Here is a 17,514-nt window from a genome sequence, read left to right on the forward strand (position 1 = left end):
GGTTTTGCTTTATGTATGTAGGTTTATGTTCTATGCTTGTAACTAGGAGCTATGGAGACTAGAATCAGACACCAGATCCTGAGGAACTGGGGTTACAAATGGTTGTGAGCTGCCATGTTGGTGCTGGAAACAAAACTGAAGTCTTCTGAAAGAACATCAAGTGTGCATAATTGCAGAGCTATCCAGTGCCTTATTTTTTAATTTAAATCTATAAAGAAACACAAGTACTGAACACTGTGGCATACATTTACATTGTTTCAGCTTTCAGAAACTGGATGAATACTTACCTTAAAGTGTTCATAATTGGCTGCTACTGTTTACCCTTGTGTGAGCAAAGTTCACAAAAAGTTGTACCCTACACTTACATTAGACTAATTTAGACTGAAAAATGAGTTGTGTGATTTCTGAAACAATTAGTTCAAACTATCATTTATAGAAAGGAATATATGCTACCAATAAGCAATTTGAAGTACCTCAAAATACATATGTAAGGTATTGAGAGAGAATTTAAAGTTTTTGAGTTATTTTTTTTTTATCTTGAAAATGAACGTGGCTAAATGCTGACCCTTGTTGGTTTTGTTAATTGTAAAGTCAGTCCAATGGGCAATTAAAAATCATTTCACTACTTTCTATCAGTTTATGTATTGAGAAATATTCAAGTACATTTACACTGATGAAAATATGATTTAAAATAGAAGATTTTAAGGTTTTAGTCAATAGAGATAGGAGGTGATCCAGGAGAATTCATGGTCCAATTCTCTTTCCCTTGCTAATGTTGCCATCACTTCCAATACAGTGTAAACTTCTGTGAGTGATTTCTATGTATGAAATTCTTACCATACATTATTCTTCAAATATTGATTTCACTGACCTATTCCTAATTTCAAAAAACTCAAAAGCATTGGTAAAATATATTAGCTCACAAATTTAGTTCATCAGATACACACATATATACATATATAAATATATGCATATATACATATATACTTATACACACACACACACATATATATATATACATATATGTACTCTCTCCATGGATATAAGGAATTTTTTCATATAATATCTATAAATCTCTTTAATTTATTAGCATTGCAATTCCACGAGCATGCTATAATCATGTGAATAAAACCATGCATGATATAGGCATGTGAGTAAAATTTCCTGGAAATAATGAATCTACATTGAACCTTCTATAAGCTGAATAACTGATTAGAATTTTAGTGATTATGGAGAGGAAAGTTCCTGCTGCTATGTGACACCATGTTTTTTGCCATTATTATAATGAATTAAATCTCTGAAACCATAAACAAGATGACAATCAAATTATTTCTTTCGTAAGAATTGACTTGGTCATGGTGTCTCTTCAGAGCAATAGAACAATGACTAAGACAAAAGTTGGTAATGTGTTTAGGGTATTGCTGTGGCAGGTCTTGCCATGCAGTTTGTTAGAGAAATATAGATGATTTGGGGACTTTGGACTAGAAAAGCAATTGGACATTCTAGCAGGAATGTGGAAGACAGTGCTATGAACAATTTGAACTGTGAGGTCAAAATTTAAAAGGTTACACAGTGGAAATATATTAGTAACTTGCCAATAACCATTCTTATATGGGATTTGGCAAAGACTGTGACTATTTTTTGTTATTGTCCTAAAAATATAGACAAGTCTAAATTGAAAAATTGTGGTTTAATGACTTTTGCCAAAGAGATAGCAAGACAGCCATATAATAATCCACATCTACAGTGTTAAGAAACAAATGGAGTAAGAAAAAATGCAAAATATGCTTTGAGTAGAAAAGGAGAACCAGGAGGTAATGGAGCTAAGTGTAGTGTTCAAAGAGATAGTAGGGGAAAAAGTCTAATATCTAATACTAAATAAAAGGGTAATGACTTCAGGGCAAGAACCAACCCAGTATACAAACTTTCAACTTGTGAAAAGGAATTAAATAAAGCATAAGCAGTAAAAGAAAATATCAACAACAGATAAATACTATTAACATAATTGAAAAAGCATGCCAAATTCCAGCTCTTGCAAACAGAATTAGATTACTTTAGATGTGATGCTGGCTTTGTCAAAGAATATACAAGAAAGGGTTATTTACTCTTTTGTGGCCAAGGGAACCTCTTGAGGTCTGGTGTATCAGGGTTGTTGCTGCTTAGAAGTCCACAGGATACATTGTGTAGAGTTGTGAAGGTAAAGCCTGTATATTCTTGGAGACCATGCAAAAAGTTGAAAATGCCAGAGCCATATGGGTCAAGAAAAGTTGACCACAGAATGTAAAACAGACCAAGGGAGAAAACTATTTTGAACCCAACAAAGAGAAAGAGTGGGAGATTTAAAGAGTACTTTTGACATCAGACTTGGAAATGCAGAATGTGGAATTTGCCTTATCAGGTTTTAGCCTTGCTTTTGTCTAGCATTTACTAGCTCTGCTTTCTCTCCTCTCCTTTTGTAATGGTATTGTATATTCTGTGCCACTATATGTTTGAAGTATGTGATCTGATTTTTAATTTGGACAATAAATTTATTGGGTATTTTCCCATACATATTACATGCACATAAACAAAACAAAGAAAAAGATATAAATATGTACTAAGCAGAAATGAAGTTGTCATGTGGACAGAAGGCCAGGAAGGAAAAGAGTGTGTAGACATATTCTTAGAATCTTAGAACTACATTATTTTTTTCCTTATCAAAATTATACATTTTTATTATACAATATCATTCTAAGTGAGAGGATTTTTGAATTTGGTTTTCTTGTCCTTTTTATTTTTTTCTTTCAAGTGATTTTTAACATTAATCTTTATATTAGGATTTTATAAATTCTTGTCCTAAGTTACTTACACTTGATGGAGGAGTGTCTATGTGTTACTTTCATTATTAATAAAGATACTGCCTTGGCCCTTTAAGAGAACAAAAAATTAGGTAGGCGGAGTAGACAGAACAGAATGCTGGGTAGCAGGCAGTGGGGAGAAACTTCAGGCGGTCGCCATAGTGAGTTGCCATGCTTCTCTCCAAGATGGAGGCAGGTTAAGATCTCTCCTGGTAAGCTACCCCTCATGGTGCTATATAAATTACTAAACATGGATTAAAGCAAGATATGAAAATCAACCAATAAGAAGCTACAGATAACGGGCCAGGGGCCAGGCAGTGTTTAAAAGAATACAGTTTCTGTGTAATTATTTCAGGTGTAAAGCTAGCCGGCAGCTGCGTGGCGGGACGCAGACCCGCTGCTCCATCTACATACACTATGAGTTGTCACTTCTGTGTGGTGGACAAATAAATGAATGCTGGGGTTGTGAAAATTTAGCAATAAGAAAATGATTCTAAATATTGAGTCCCATAAATTAATTCCAAATCAAATGCATAAAAACCCAAGATATTTTGGGTAGTGCTCAATTCTGGGGCATTGCACAGTCTCATTGTAATCTTCACTTGGAACATTCAACATGTGGATCTATGTGTGCATAAAGTTACAGAACACAATGTTGCTGAGCATTGCATGAAGCAACCCAACTGATATCTCATATTATTCCACAATATGAAAGGGACAAATTAGCATATATTTCCATTCTTTTATGTTAGAGAGTTTAATTTAAAAAAATTGATGTGTGAGTTGGTCATAAAATTAGTTCAATAAAATTTAGCTAAGAATTAGGTTAAAATTTTCCAGAATTTCTGAAATGATCCTAAACAAACTTTTGCCAGTTTTTACTATGTATTTATGTGAAATAGCATTATAGAATTAAAATATTAATAAATTCTGAAAAAATCAAAGATGTTTTGTATTATGCAGTATAAAATATTTGGTAAAAATAAATTAGTCAGATAAAAATAAACAAACATATTTATTTAATTATTATGTAGCTTTACTTTATTGCACATAGGCTAAAAATGTATTTAAATAAATTCCTTTATGACTTACTTTCAGTAAAAAATTTGATTTTTATTCCAATTTTATATACCTATACAACTAGTGTCACATAAATTTTTGTCAGGTAAAAATCAGTCCAGAGTATAAAGTCTTAAGGAAATTATATTATATTGTATAGTCATACTATATTATTTTTACTTATGGTTGAATAATTTAAGTTCTTGAACTTGTTTGATTAAAATCAAATATAGAATATTTATATTGAGGTGATATACAAAGAGCACAGGCTAGACAGGCATCTTAAACTGGAAACTATTATTTTTTCTTGATACTCCATAACTTTTAAATAATAAAAATAAATCATTATAATAGAAACTTATTAGTAAATTAAACTCAATATTACAATCCTTGAGTTATTTTAGAAAACAATTTTTAATAAATTATAACTGCTTTATTATTTAAAAAACACCTGATGTGGGATGTCTTGCTATACAACTGTGAATAAGTGTTGATAAACAGAGCTGCTTTGATTTATGGCAAAGTAGGATAAAGCAAGGGGGGAAATCCAAGCAGAGATCCTGGAGAAATAGGGAGGAGTCTGGAAGATTCCAGTCAGCCTCTGAGGAGGCAAGACATGTAGAAAATAAGGTAACAAGCCACAAACTATATTGCAAAGAATTAATAAAATCTGTATGGCTGGGCAGACTTTAGGGTTACTGGATGTGAGACCAAGATATATCCCTACTGTTTATTCTAGCTATTTGGAGTCCATTCTTTCTGGAGGGATACCTTGCTCAGCCTAGATATAGGGAGGGGGGTCTCAGTACTGCCTCAAAACAATGTGCTATACTTTTTTGACTCCCCATGGGAAGCCTTACACTCTCCCCTCTCTGAGGAGTAGATGGGGGTGTTGCAGGGTGGGAAAGAGTATGTGGAGAGAGCAGGAGAAAGGGAGAGAGTGGGAACTGGATTTGGAATATAAAATGAGGAAATAGCTTTTTAAAATAAATTTTAAAAAATAAAATAAAAATAAAGATGGCCCAGATTTGATCAAGGCAGACTTTCTGAATCTTGGCAGGTGGTATCTTTAATAAAGGTCATAGCTTATATTCCCATCACTTGGCCATTATCTAAAAATTTTCAAGGACCCAAAAGATGCTTCCTTCACAGAAAGCAGAAAATACTTAGGAGAAAATAATATCCACATTCCCTGGAGTTGAGGGGAAAATAATATTTGGTTATTTTGTAGGTTATGGATTATTGTTATATTTAGGGCAATATAGGAATGCAGAAAAAAGTCAATTATTATTCACAGATATTTGCATTAGCATGGATTTTGTTATAGTCATACAAATTTTAGATTAATTTCATTAAAGTGTATGTATGTTTCTATTCTTTTTTTAAAGAATAGTTGTATAATGATATAAATTTAGAGTTATTTTTTAAAAGCATATTGTATATATGTTTCTGCTTTTGTTTAAGGTATTATACCTATGCAATTCATTTAAAATATAAGGTAAATTGCTAATTTTTGAAAGCTATCCAGCCATGCAAGAAACAACATGCTAGCAGACTGGTAATGCCACGACCATGTGGCAATACTTACATTAATAGAAATGAGTTAATTTTAAGTGTAAAAGCTAGCTAATAATAAGCCTGTGTAATAGGGGAGAAGGCCTGCTTTTGATCCCAGCCACCTGGATAGCTTAACCCCTGAAATAATCACACAGAAACTGTATTCATTTAAACTCTGCCTGGTCCATTAGTTCTAGCCACTTACTGGCTAGCTCTTATATCTTGATTCAACCCATTACTAATAATTTGTATGTCACCACAAGGTTGTGGTTTATCTGGAAAGATTCAGCATGTCTGACCTGGCAGCTCCATGGTGGCTCAGCTCTATCTGCTTCTTTCTTCCTCCCAGAATTCAGTTCTGTCTTTCTGCCTACCTAAGTTCTGCCCTATCACCAGGCCCAAAGCAGTTTATTATTAACCAATGAAAGCAACACAAATACAGAAGGACCTCTATATCATTTCCCATTTTCTGTTTAAATAAAAAGGAAGGCTTTAACTTTAACAAAGTAAAATTACATATAACAAAACAGTTATCAAGCAAGAATTACAGTTACATTATTTATATCTATTTTATCTTTTATCATAACAAAGGGAAACTATATCTATCTATTCTTCAACATCATAAAAGACTCCAGAAGGATATAGTATTACCTAAGTAAACAGGTTGTGCATTGTAAGCAACTTCCAAAACTCTAAAAATGACAGAGACATCTTTCTACCTGTACAGTCACCTAAAGTTCTTTTGTACTATTAGGACATCCATCTTCAGCCTATGGACTCATAGTATCCAGCAGATATTTTCATGAAGCAGGATATTTTAAAGACAGTTCTGTCACCATCTTCTGTGTCCTGTAGAATATCTCATAGACTCTTTCATAAAATAGCAACCCCGAAGGATCATCTCACCTTTAGGAAAGTTCAGCAGTCATCTCTCTGTGGATTCTTCATGTTCAGTTTATGCATCAGTCCATGCAAGAGTAGTTTCTTGCCCCAATGGCTAACCAGCTCCATAAGGATTCTCTTAAATGCACATCTTCCTCTTGAAGTAGATTGGTGCTACCAGGAGCAGACATGTCTCATTTTCATGAAAAGCCCTAAGATATTAAAAACATTTTAAATGCCATATTCTGTAGTCATTGAAAGATATGAAGGATGCCTATCTAACTGAAATATATCTCTATATATCTAGAAAATCTAACTAACATGATTACAAGCTTGACTATTATCAATTATTATTCATTAACAACCTATATTTCAGAATTACACATTACATTTTTAAATAAGCTACACAATCACAATACCTTAATCAAGATCAGAAATACATATACATATAACAAAGCTGACCTTAAATTTATATCAAAAAAGCAAAATCCATACCAATTCAAATTATTCATATCTATATTATATCCCCCTTTAAATATAAAAGAACTTTTATAAACACTATTTGGGAATAAGGGTGTAGTTTTTTTTTTCTCGCCAAACTGTTTTGTGCTGTATGGGGGTGCTGTTAATCAGGTCTTTTATAATATGTCCTGTGTGCTAGGTACATCTTTGTCAGCAGATGAGCAAAGTAAGTTTTTGAGGGTGTTCAAGAGGGTGTGGTCTATTATACCATATTGATTTAGAAGCAATCCAAAGGGTCTCATTTTCTGTGAAAAAAAGAAGAACTTCTTTTCCAAAGCACCATATCCTTAGACCCAAATTTGGAAGTCATGATGACTTAATAATATACATGCTGGTATAGCTTAGCAGCCTATATAATGAAATATGTTTCTGTACTTAGCTCCTTCACAGTCAAAAAATTCAAAGAAAACACAATAATATAAAGAATCCAGACTCTCTGTGAATTTTCCATTTTTATGTGGCTAATTTTTCTTTATTTTTTAATTTATGACTCTATGTACTCTGTGTCTTTAAAGACTACCTTTTTTAAAAAGCATTATCTTTATTTATAACTTTCTATACTCTTTTTCTTCTCTCTCCTAAGCCTATGTATTTTATCTAACACTATGACCCATTTAGAAGTCTTTTATGTCTGAATCTGTCCTATTGTGTTGTTTTAATTCTCTAATGTCTTGAACAGCTTTTAAAATGCTAAGCTCTTAAGAATCTAAGCTGAGACAATCCCAGGTCAAATACAGGTACTGCCTGCTTGCCCCACCCAGTCCAACATGGCAGAAACACTTGTGCCTTTGAACCATGTACAGTTCACCATTAGCATGGTGGAGCTGCTTATGCCTCTGAGCCACTTGTGCCTCTGATCCACGGGGTACAATTCCCCCCATTTAGGCACACCTTAGCACTTTACTCACAAACCCCATCTAAATGCTCTCTCTCCCACAAGAGACAGAGGTCACACAGAAATCTAACATTTTAAAATTGCCACTTTGCTTCTTCTGCAGCTGCTGAGTCAGGAAATCTCTCTGCAACACGCCACCAGCAAACAGTATAAAGCTGTGTCAAATTCTCTCTTTCAGGTTTTTAAGTGGATTTAGTCAATCACATTGGGTAACAATGTGCTGTAGGAGAAAGGGCTTGCTTTTGGTCCCAGCCACCTGGATAGCTTAATCCCCGAAATAATCACACAAAAACTGTATTCATTTAAACACTGCCTGGCCCATTAGTTCTAGCCTCTTATTGGCTAGCTCTGATATCTTCATTCAACCCATTTCTAATAATGTGTATGTCACCACATGGTTGTGGTTTATCTGGAAAGATTCAGCATGTCTGACCTGGCAGCTCCATGGTGGCTTGGCTCTATCTGCTTCTTTCTTCCTCCCAGAATTCAGTTCTGTCTTTCTGCCTACCTAAGTTCTGCCCTATCACCAGGCCCAAAGCAGGTTCTTTATTAACCATTGAAAACAACACAAATACAAAAGGACCTCTTACACCAAGCCTGAGGCATTCATCAAGCATTTATAAATAATATTAAGCTTCTGTGTATTTTTCTCAGAACTGGAAGGTGAGAGGGAAACCTCCAATTACAGATTCCACATAAGTAGTAAATATTTATAAACTGTTAATTAATTAAGAAGTGATTCAATCTTTCATCAAAGCACTTTTCAGGTGAGAAACGTCTGTTACTTTGTTTTCTCATTTTATTTTATTTTTCATAGTTTGTTTAAATTTTACTATTTAACTGGAGTTAATGCATTTTATTCTAATAGTTAATGTTTCATTATCCAGTTTATTAGAATAGCTTAATAAAGTTATGCATAGAAATTTTATATTATATATTTATAGGATACCATGTTCTAAAGATATGAAAAAGAAAACCACATACTAGTATAGCATTGAAATATCAAGTAAGAATAGAGGGTATTGATTAGGATTTCATAATTTTATTTTTACTTACATTTGTAGCTATTACTAAGTTTTGATCAAATTAATACTTACATTTGTTGTTGGGGTTTCTGTCCTGCCAGGTTCCCACAGACATTAAGTCCCAAAGGAATCACACAGAAGTCTATTAATCATAAACTGATTGGCCCACTAGCTCAGGCATCTTATTACTCTTACAACTCATATTAGCCCATTATACTCGTCTATGTTGGCCTTGTGGCTCGGTACCTTATTCATTGAGGCAGTAACATCTTGCTTCTTCTGTGGCTGGGTCATGACTGCAGACTAGGACTTCCTTCTTCCCAGAAATCTTTTTTTTTTTTATTTTTACATTCAAAAAATTTATACTTATTCCCCTCTTCCCATTCCCCTCCCACTCCCCCACTCTCCCACCTCCCTCCCCCTCCCTCATTAAGAGAGGGAAGGAAATCCTGCCCTGTGGGAAGTCCAAGCCCCCACATCCAGTCCTAGGAAGTTTGCATCCAAATAGACAAATAGACTAGAGTCCCAAGAAGCCAGTATATGCAGTAGAAACAAGTCCCAGTGCCTTTATCAATGGCTTCTCAGTCAGCCCCCATTTTCAGGCACATTCAGAGAGTCTGGTTTGGATGCATGCTCATTCAGTCCTGGTCTGCTGGATTTGGTGAGCTCCCATTAGAACAGGCATACTGTCTCACTGGGTGGACCACCCCTCACAGTCCAGACTTCCTTGCTCATCTTCTCCCTCCTTTTGCTTTTCAACTGGACCTGGGGAGTTCAGTCCAATGCTCTGATGAGAAACTTTGTCTCTATTTCTATCCATCACTAGGCGAAGACTCTATGGTGATATTTGAGATAATCATCAGTGTGATAGTGGGGCAAGGTCAGTTCAGGCACACTCTACCCTGCTGCCCAAGGACCTAGCTGGGGACATCCTCATGGACACCTGGGATCCTCTCTAGAGCCAAGACTCTTGCCAACCCTAAAATGGCTCCCTTAATGTAGATATCCTCTTCCCTTCTCCTATACCTGTCCTTCCACCATCTCCACGTTCCCACTCCCCCAAACACTCCCCAGTCTTTCCCTTTTCCCTTTTTTCTCTCCTTCTCCCCTTCTCCTAGCTGCACCCCTACCCCCATGCTCCCAACTTTTGCCTGGCATTCTTGTTTGCTTCCAATTTCTAAGAGGATCTATATATGTATTTCTTTGGGTTGATCATTAAGGCTTATCAACTATAGCCTTAATGTCCTTTGTTTATGACTAGAGTCCACTAATGAGTAAGTACATTTCATATTCATCTTTTTGGGTCTGGGTTATCTCACTAAAAGTAGTGTTTTCTATTTCCATCCATTTGCATGCAAAATTCAAAATGTCATTATTTTTTACTGCTGAGTAGTACTCTAATGTGTATATGTTCCACACTTTCTTTATCCATTCTTCCATTGAGGGTCATCTAGGTTGTTTCCAGGATCTGGCAATTACAAATAATGGTGCTATGAGCATATTTGAACAAATGCTTTTGTAGTATGATTGGGCATTTCTTGGGTATATTCCCAAGAGTGGTATTGCTGGATCCTGTGGTAGGTTGATTCCTAATTTCCTGAGAAACTGCCACACTGATTTCCAAAGTGGTTGCACAAGTTTGCATTCCCACCAGCAATGCATGTGTTCCCTTTACTCCACATCCTCTCCAGCATAGGCTATCATTGGTGTTTTTGATTTTAGCCATTCTGACAGATGTAACTTTATTCCATGGTGATCCAATAAGACACAGGTAGTTACTAATACTTTTTTGTATCTGTGGAAGTTTGCTTTGTTACCGAGTATGTGATCAATTTTTGAGAAGGTTCCATGAGATGCTGAGAAGAAGGTATATTCTTTCCTCTTTGGGTGGAATGGCATAGATGTCTGTTAAGTCCATTTGATTCATTACCTCCATTAGTTCTCTTATTTCTCTGTTAAGTTTCTGTCTGATTAGCCTGTCCATTGGTGAGAGAGGAGTGTTAATAATAAGTCTCTTATTATCAGCGTGTGGGGTGTGATGTGTGCCTTGAGTTCAAGTAATGTTTCTTTTACATATGTGAGTGCTTTTATATTAGGGGCATAGATATTCAGGATTGAGACTTTTTCCTGATAATTTTTTTTCTGTCACTGTTATGAGTGTAAAGTATCCATCTCCATCTCTTCTGATTGATTTTAATTTGAAATCAATTTTGTTAGATATTAGTATAGCCACCTACTTGTTTCTTAGGTCTTTTTGATTGAAAAACCCTTTCCCAACCCTTTACTCTGATTATATGTCTGTCTTTGTGATTGAGGTATGTTTTTTGTAAGCAGCAGAATGCTGGCTCCTGATTTCGCATCCAATCTCTTAACCTGTGCCTTTTTATAGGTAAATTGAGCCCATTGATATTAAGTGATATTAATGACCAGTGGTTGTTAACTCCGGTTATTTTTTTTTTTGTGGTAGAGTTTGTGTGTTTCCCTTCTTTGAATTCTGCTGGTGAAGGGTTGTTAGATGTCTGAGTTATTGTGGGCATTGCTGGAATACTTGGGTTGTGATATTCCTTCTATTACTTTCTGTAAGATTGGATTTGTGGCTATGTATTGCTTAAATTTGTTTTTATCCTGTAATATCTTGTTTTCCCCATTGATGGTGAACAAAAGCTTGGCTGGGTATAGTAGTCTGGGCTTGCATCCATAGTATCTTAGTTTCTGCAGCACATCTATCCAGGACCTCCTGGCTTTCATGGTTTCCATAGAGAAGTCAGGTATAAGTCTGATATGTTTACATTTATAAGTTATTTGAACTTTTTCCTTTGCAGTTCTTAATATCTTTCTCTATTCTGTATGTTTTGTGTTTTGATTATTATATGGTGAGGAGATTTTTTTTTATCCAGTCTATTCGGTGTTCTGTATGCTTCTTGGACTTTCATAGGAATATCCTTTTTTAGGTTGGGAAAGTTTTCTTCAATAATTTTATTGAATATATTTTCTGGGCCTTTGAGCTGCAATTCTTCTCCTTCTACCCTATAATTCTTAGGTTTGGTCTTTTTATTGTTTCCCAGATTTTCTGGATGTTTTGTGAAGAAAATTTGTTGGATTTGCTGTTTTCTTTGATCAGTGTCTATTTTCTCTATAGTGTTTTCAGTGTCTGAGATTCTTTCTTCTATCTCTTGTATTCTGTTGGTTATACTTGTCTCTGTAGTCCCTGTTCATTTACCCAGATTTTCCATATCCAGCCATCCCTCAGTTTTTGTTTTCTCCATTGCCTCCATTTCAGTTTTCAAATCTTGAACTATTTCCATTATCTGCTTGGTTGTTTTATTCTTGTTTTCCTAGGATATTTTTTAGGGATTTATTCATTTCTTCAAACTTTTTGTTATTCTTCTTATCCATTTTTAAGGGAGTTTTTCACCTCCTGTTTAAGGGACTCTATGACTTTCATAATGTCTATTTCTTCCACTTCTTCTGGATTTGGCTGTTCAAGTCATCCTGTTGTATGGTTGCTGGGTTCTGGTATTATCCTGTTGTTTTTCAGATTGTTGGAGAAATTCTTGCATTGGCACCTGCCCATCTCTTCCTTCAAATGCTCTCCAATGTATCTTCTGGTTCAGGATCAGGGCTACTTGCTGGCCAGGAACCTCTCCGTTGGGTTTTCTGGTACAAGATCAGGCCCACTTGCTGGCCAAGAACCTCATAGACAAATTGGTGTGCTCTCTGATGGGTCTTCTGGTACCTCCAGATTTCTTCTGTTCTTATTGACCTGCCTCTACTTCCTGTCTGGTTGTCCTGCCTAAACTTTCATTCTGGCTACTAGCCAATTAGCATTTTATTAAAATGCAATTAACAGGGTATAAACCATTGTTCCACTGGACTCCCCCCCCCCTTTTTTTAAGGATCAAGAACTCTGAATCTAATATCCTTCATTTAGATTTTCTCCTGACCATTATCCATAACAACTTGTAACCAACATTCTAAACACAAGAAAATATCCACAGTATATTTTTTTGGGGGAATGTGAACATAGTTTTCCAGGCTACTTACTACTGGTTGGGGGCACTGATAATCTTATGGAAACGTAAAGAAAATTTATAATTATCAAGTCATGACTGGAGTATCCTGTGAGGCTTGATCATTTCAGGCAGCAGTCTTGAATATTTTCTGGATGTAAAATTTAGACATCTGGGTCATCTACTCCTATCAGAGATTTCTCAGGTAGTCTTCCTTAATGAAACCTGATTCTTCTTAACTCAGAATGAATCCATAGCCTCTCATTTTTGATGGAAACAAAAAAAAAACCTCTTCTCCAAAGTAACATATTTTTTACTTCAATTTTGAATTCAAAGCATTTATAAAATATCTATGTTTTATTAATACGCAAAAAAAATTCTCAAAAAATCAGTAAAAATAATAAAAGAAATAAAGTAAAAAAAATGGAAAGGAAAGGTAAACAATACACAGAGAATCTGGATACTGTATGCTATTGTGTTATATTTGAATTTTAGAGTGTTGCGGAAAAAGGAGCAGCTGCTAAAAGACATTGATTATAAATGCTGCTGGATTAATCTTACCTATATAATTTGAGAAAACCTTGACTTAAATATTTACGTCAAAAGATATGTTATTCTGGAGAAAATTTTTGCTTTTGTTTCCACATAAAAGGAGAAGCAGTAGATTAACTCTGGGTTAAGAAAAATAAGGTTTCATCAAGGAAATCCCCCTTAAAAATTGTCAGTGGTAATGGATGGACAAGATGATCCAATGTATCAGACCACCTCTGTTGCAGTTTCCTCTGAGTTCTACATCCAGAACATCTTCAAGACTTCTGGTAAAGATGATCCAGGCTCACATAATACAACAGTCAAGACTTGGCAACAATCCTAAACTTTCTTTGGATCCCCATAAGATTATCAGTGCCCCAATCAGCAGGAAGGATCCTAGAAAACTGCAACCACATTCCCAAAATAAATGAATTATAAATGTTTTCCTTTGTTTAATGTGTTGATGGCAAGTTGTTATAGAAAATAGTCAGGATTTAGCCCGTTTGGGTGCTGGGATGGAGTGGTGAGCACAATCAGGCAGGAGTTCCCTTTTTTCAGTAGCCTGCCTGCAGCAAGGGTAGGCCTTTTGTCTGTGAGGTCCCTTGCCAACTAGGGGCTCTGATCCTGTACCAGAAGATCCATCAGAAGGGTGAGTGAGTTCCTGACCCATGGCAGCAGCACGGGAGATGAAGCACAGACATTCCTCAACCCCCTATACTTCCTGGTCATCCTGCAGGGGCTACTCTCCCTGGCTACAGCCTGTATCTTCCTATTCCATCCCAGCTTGCACCCAGGAAACCCCTCCGTTCTTCCTCCCCTCTTTGGAGCCATAAGATCCCCCAGCTCAGCCTATTTGGGTGCTGGGATGGGGTGGTGAGCACAACCAGGCGGGAATTCCTTTGTTTCAATAGCCTGCCAACAGCAAGGTAGGTCTTGTGTCCATGAGGTCCCTGGCGAGCAAGGGGGACTGATCCTGTACCAGAAGATCCATCAGGGAGCATTCAAAGGAAGAAATGGGCAGGCGCCAAGGCAAGAATCCCCCCAACAATCTGAAAAACAACATGAAAACACAGGAACCAAGCAAACTTACAACAGGAGGACTTGAACACCCTAATCAAGAAGAAGTAGAAAAAAATTGACTTCATGAAAGTGATAGAGTCCCTTAAACAGGAGGTGAAAAACTCCCTTAATGAAATGGATGAGAAGAATAACAAAAAGTTTGAAGAAATGAGTAAATGATATCCTAGGAAACCAAGAAAAAACAATCAAACAGATAATGGAAACAGTTCAAGACTTGAAAACTGAAATGGGGGCAATGAAAAAAAAAACCGAGGGGTGGCTGGATATGGAAAATCTAGGTAAACAAACAGAGACTACAGAAGCAAGCATAACCAACAGAATACAAGAGATAGAAGAAAGAATCTCAGATTCTGAATACACCATAGAGAAAATAAACGCACTGATCAAAGAAAAGAGCAAATCCAACAAATTCTTTTCACAAAATGTTCAGGAAATCTGGAACACAATAAAAAGACCAAACCTAAGAATAATAGGGCTAGGTGAAGGAGAATTACAACTCAAAGGCCCAGAAAATATATTCAATAAAATTATAGAAGAAAACTTTCCCAATCTAAAGAAAGATATTCTTATGAAGGTTCAAGAAGCATACAAAACACAGAATAGACTAGATAAAAAAAATCCCCTCGCCATATAATAACTAAAAGACAAAACATACAGAATAAAGAAAGAATATTAAGTGCTGCAAAGGAAAAAGGACTAGTAAATTACAAAGGTAAACCTATCAGACTTATACCTGACTTCTCTATGGAAACCATGAAAGCAAGAAGGTTCTGGATAGATGTACTGCAGAAACTAAGAGACCATGGATGCAAAGACAGACTACAATACCCAGCAAAGCTTTCATTCACTAACAATAAAGAAAACAATATATTCCAGGATAAAAACAAATTTAATCAATACTTAGCCACAAATGAAGCCTTAAGGAAGTAATAGAAGGAAAATCACAACCCAAGGATTCCAGAAATGCCCACAATAACTCAGACATCTAACAACCCTTCACCAGCAGAACTCAAAGAAGGGAAACACACAAACTCTACTACCAAAAAAAAAACAGAGTTAACAACCACTGGTCATTAATATCACTTAATATCAGTGGGCTCAATTCACCTATAAAAAGGCACAGTTTAAGAGATTGGATGCGAAAACAGGAGCCAACATTCTGCTGTTTACAAGAAACACACCTCAACCACAAAGAAAGACATATAATCAGATTAAAGGGTTGGGAAAAGATTTATCTTTCTTAATTTTATTTATTTATTTTTTAGTATGGTGTAGCCATACTAATTTCCAACAAAGTTGACTTCAAACAAAATCAATCAGAAGAGATGGAGATGGACACTTTATACTCATAACAGGAACAATCCATCAGGATGAAGTCTCAATCCTGAATATCTATGCCCCAAACATAAAAGTACCAGCTTATGTAAAAGAAACATTACTAGAACTCAAGGCACACATCAAACCCCACACACTAATAGTAGGAGACTTCAACACTCCTCTCTCACCAATCAGACAAAAACCTAACCGAAATAAGAGAATTAATGGAGGTAATGAATCAAATGGACTTAACAGATATCTATAGTACATTCTAACCAAATAGGAAAATATATACCTTCTGCTCTATAGCTCATGGTACCTTCTTGAAAACTGACCACATACTCCGTAACAAAGCAAACTTCCACAGATACAAAAAAATAATATTAGTAACCACTTGTGTCTTATGTGATCACCATGGAATAAAGTTAGAATTTAACAATAATTCTACCCCCAGAAAGCCTACAAACTCCTGGAAGCTGAACAGTCAACTGTTGAACCACTGCTGGGTCATGGAAGAAATTAAGAAAGAAATTAAAGTCTTCCTTGAATTCAACAAAAATAAAGACACAACATACCCAAGCATATGGTACAATATGACAGCAGTGCTAAGAAGAAAGTTCATAGCTCTAAGTGCCCACAATAAGAAAACAGAGAAAGCTCACATTAGAGACTTAACAGCATACCTGAAAGCTCTAGAAAAAAAAAGACGCAGACTCACCCAGGAGGAGTAGAAGACTGGAAATAATCAAACTGAGGGCTGAAATCAACAAAATAGAAACGCAGAAAACAATCCAAAAAATCAATGAACCAAAAAGCTGGTTCTTTGAGAAAGTCAACAAGATTAACAAACCTTTATCCAAATTAATCAAAAGGCAGAGAGAGAACATGCAAATTAACAAGATCAGAAATGAAAAGGGGAACATAACAACAGACACCGAGGAAATCCAGAGAATCATTAGGTCTTACTACAAAAGCTTATATGCCACAAAGATGGAAAATGTAAAAGATATGGATTCATTTTTAGATAAGTACCATTTACCAAAATTAAATCAAGACCAGGTAAACAATTTAAATAGACCTGTAAATCTTGAGGAAATTGAAGCTGTCATAAAAAACCTCCCAACCAAAAAAAAAAAGCATAGGACCGGTTGGTTTTAATGCAGAATTTGTCAGATCTTCCAAGAAGAGCTGATACCTATTCTCCTTAATGTGTTTCACATAACAGAAACAGAAGAGTCATTGCCAAACTCTTTTTATAAAGCTACAGTCACCCTGATTCCAAAACCACACAAAGACCCAACCAAGAAAGAGAATTACGGACCAAACTCATATAAGTAAACTGAAAAAAAAAAACATATGATCATTTCATTAGATTCAGAAAAAGCATTTGACAAAATTCAACACCCCTATATGATAAAGGTTTTGGAGAGGTTAGGGATACAAGGATCATACCTAAATATAATAAAAGCAATATTTAGCAAGCCAACAGCTAATATCAAATTAAATGGAGAGAAACTCAAAGCCATTACACTAAACTCAGGAACACGACAAGGCTGTCCACTCTTACCATACCTCTTTAACATAGTTCTTGAAGTTCTAGCAATAGGAATAAGACAACATCAAGAGATCAAGTGGATTCGAATTGGAAAGGAAGAAGTTAAACTTTCATTAATTGCAGATGATAAGATAGTGTACATTAGTGACCCCCAAACCTCTTCCAAAGAAATCCTACAGCTCATAAATACCTTCAGTGAAGTGGCAGGCTACAAGATCAACTCAAAAAAATCAGTAGCCCTCCT

Source organism: Arvicola amphibius, chromosome X (assembly GCF_903992535.2).
Source record: "Arvicola amphibius chromosome X, mArvAmp1.2, whole genome shotgun sequence".
In the NCBI taxonomy this organism is placed as follows: Eukaryota; Metazoa; Chordata; class Mammalia; order Rodentia; family Cricetidae; genus Arvicola; species Arvicola amphibius.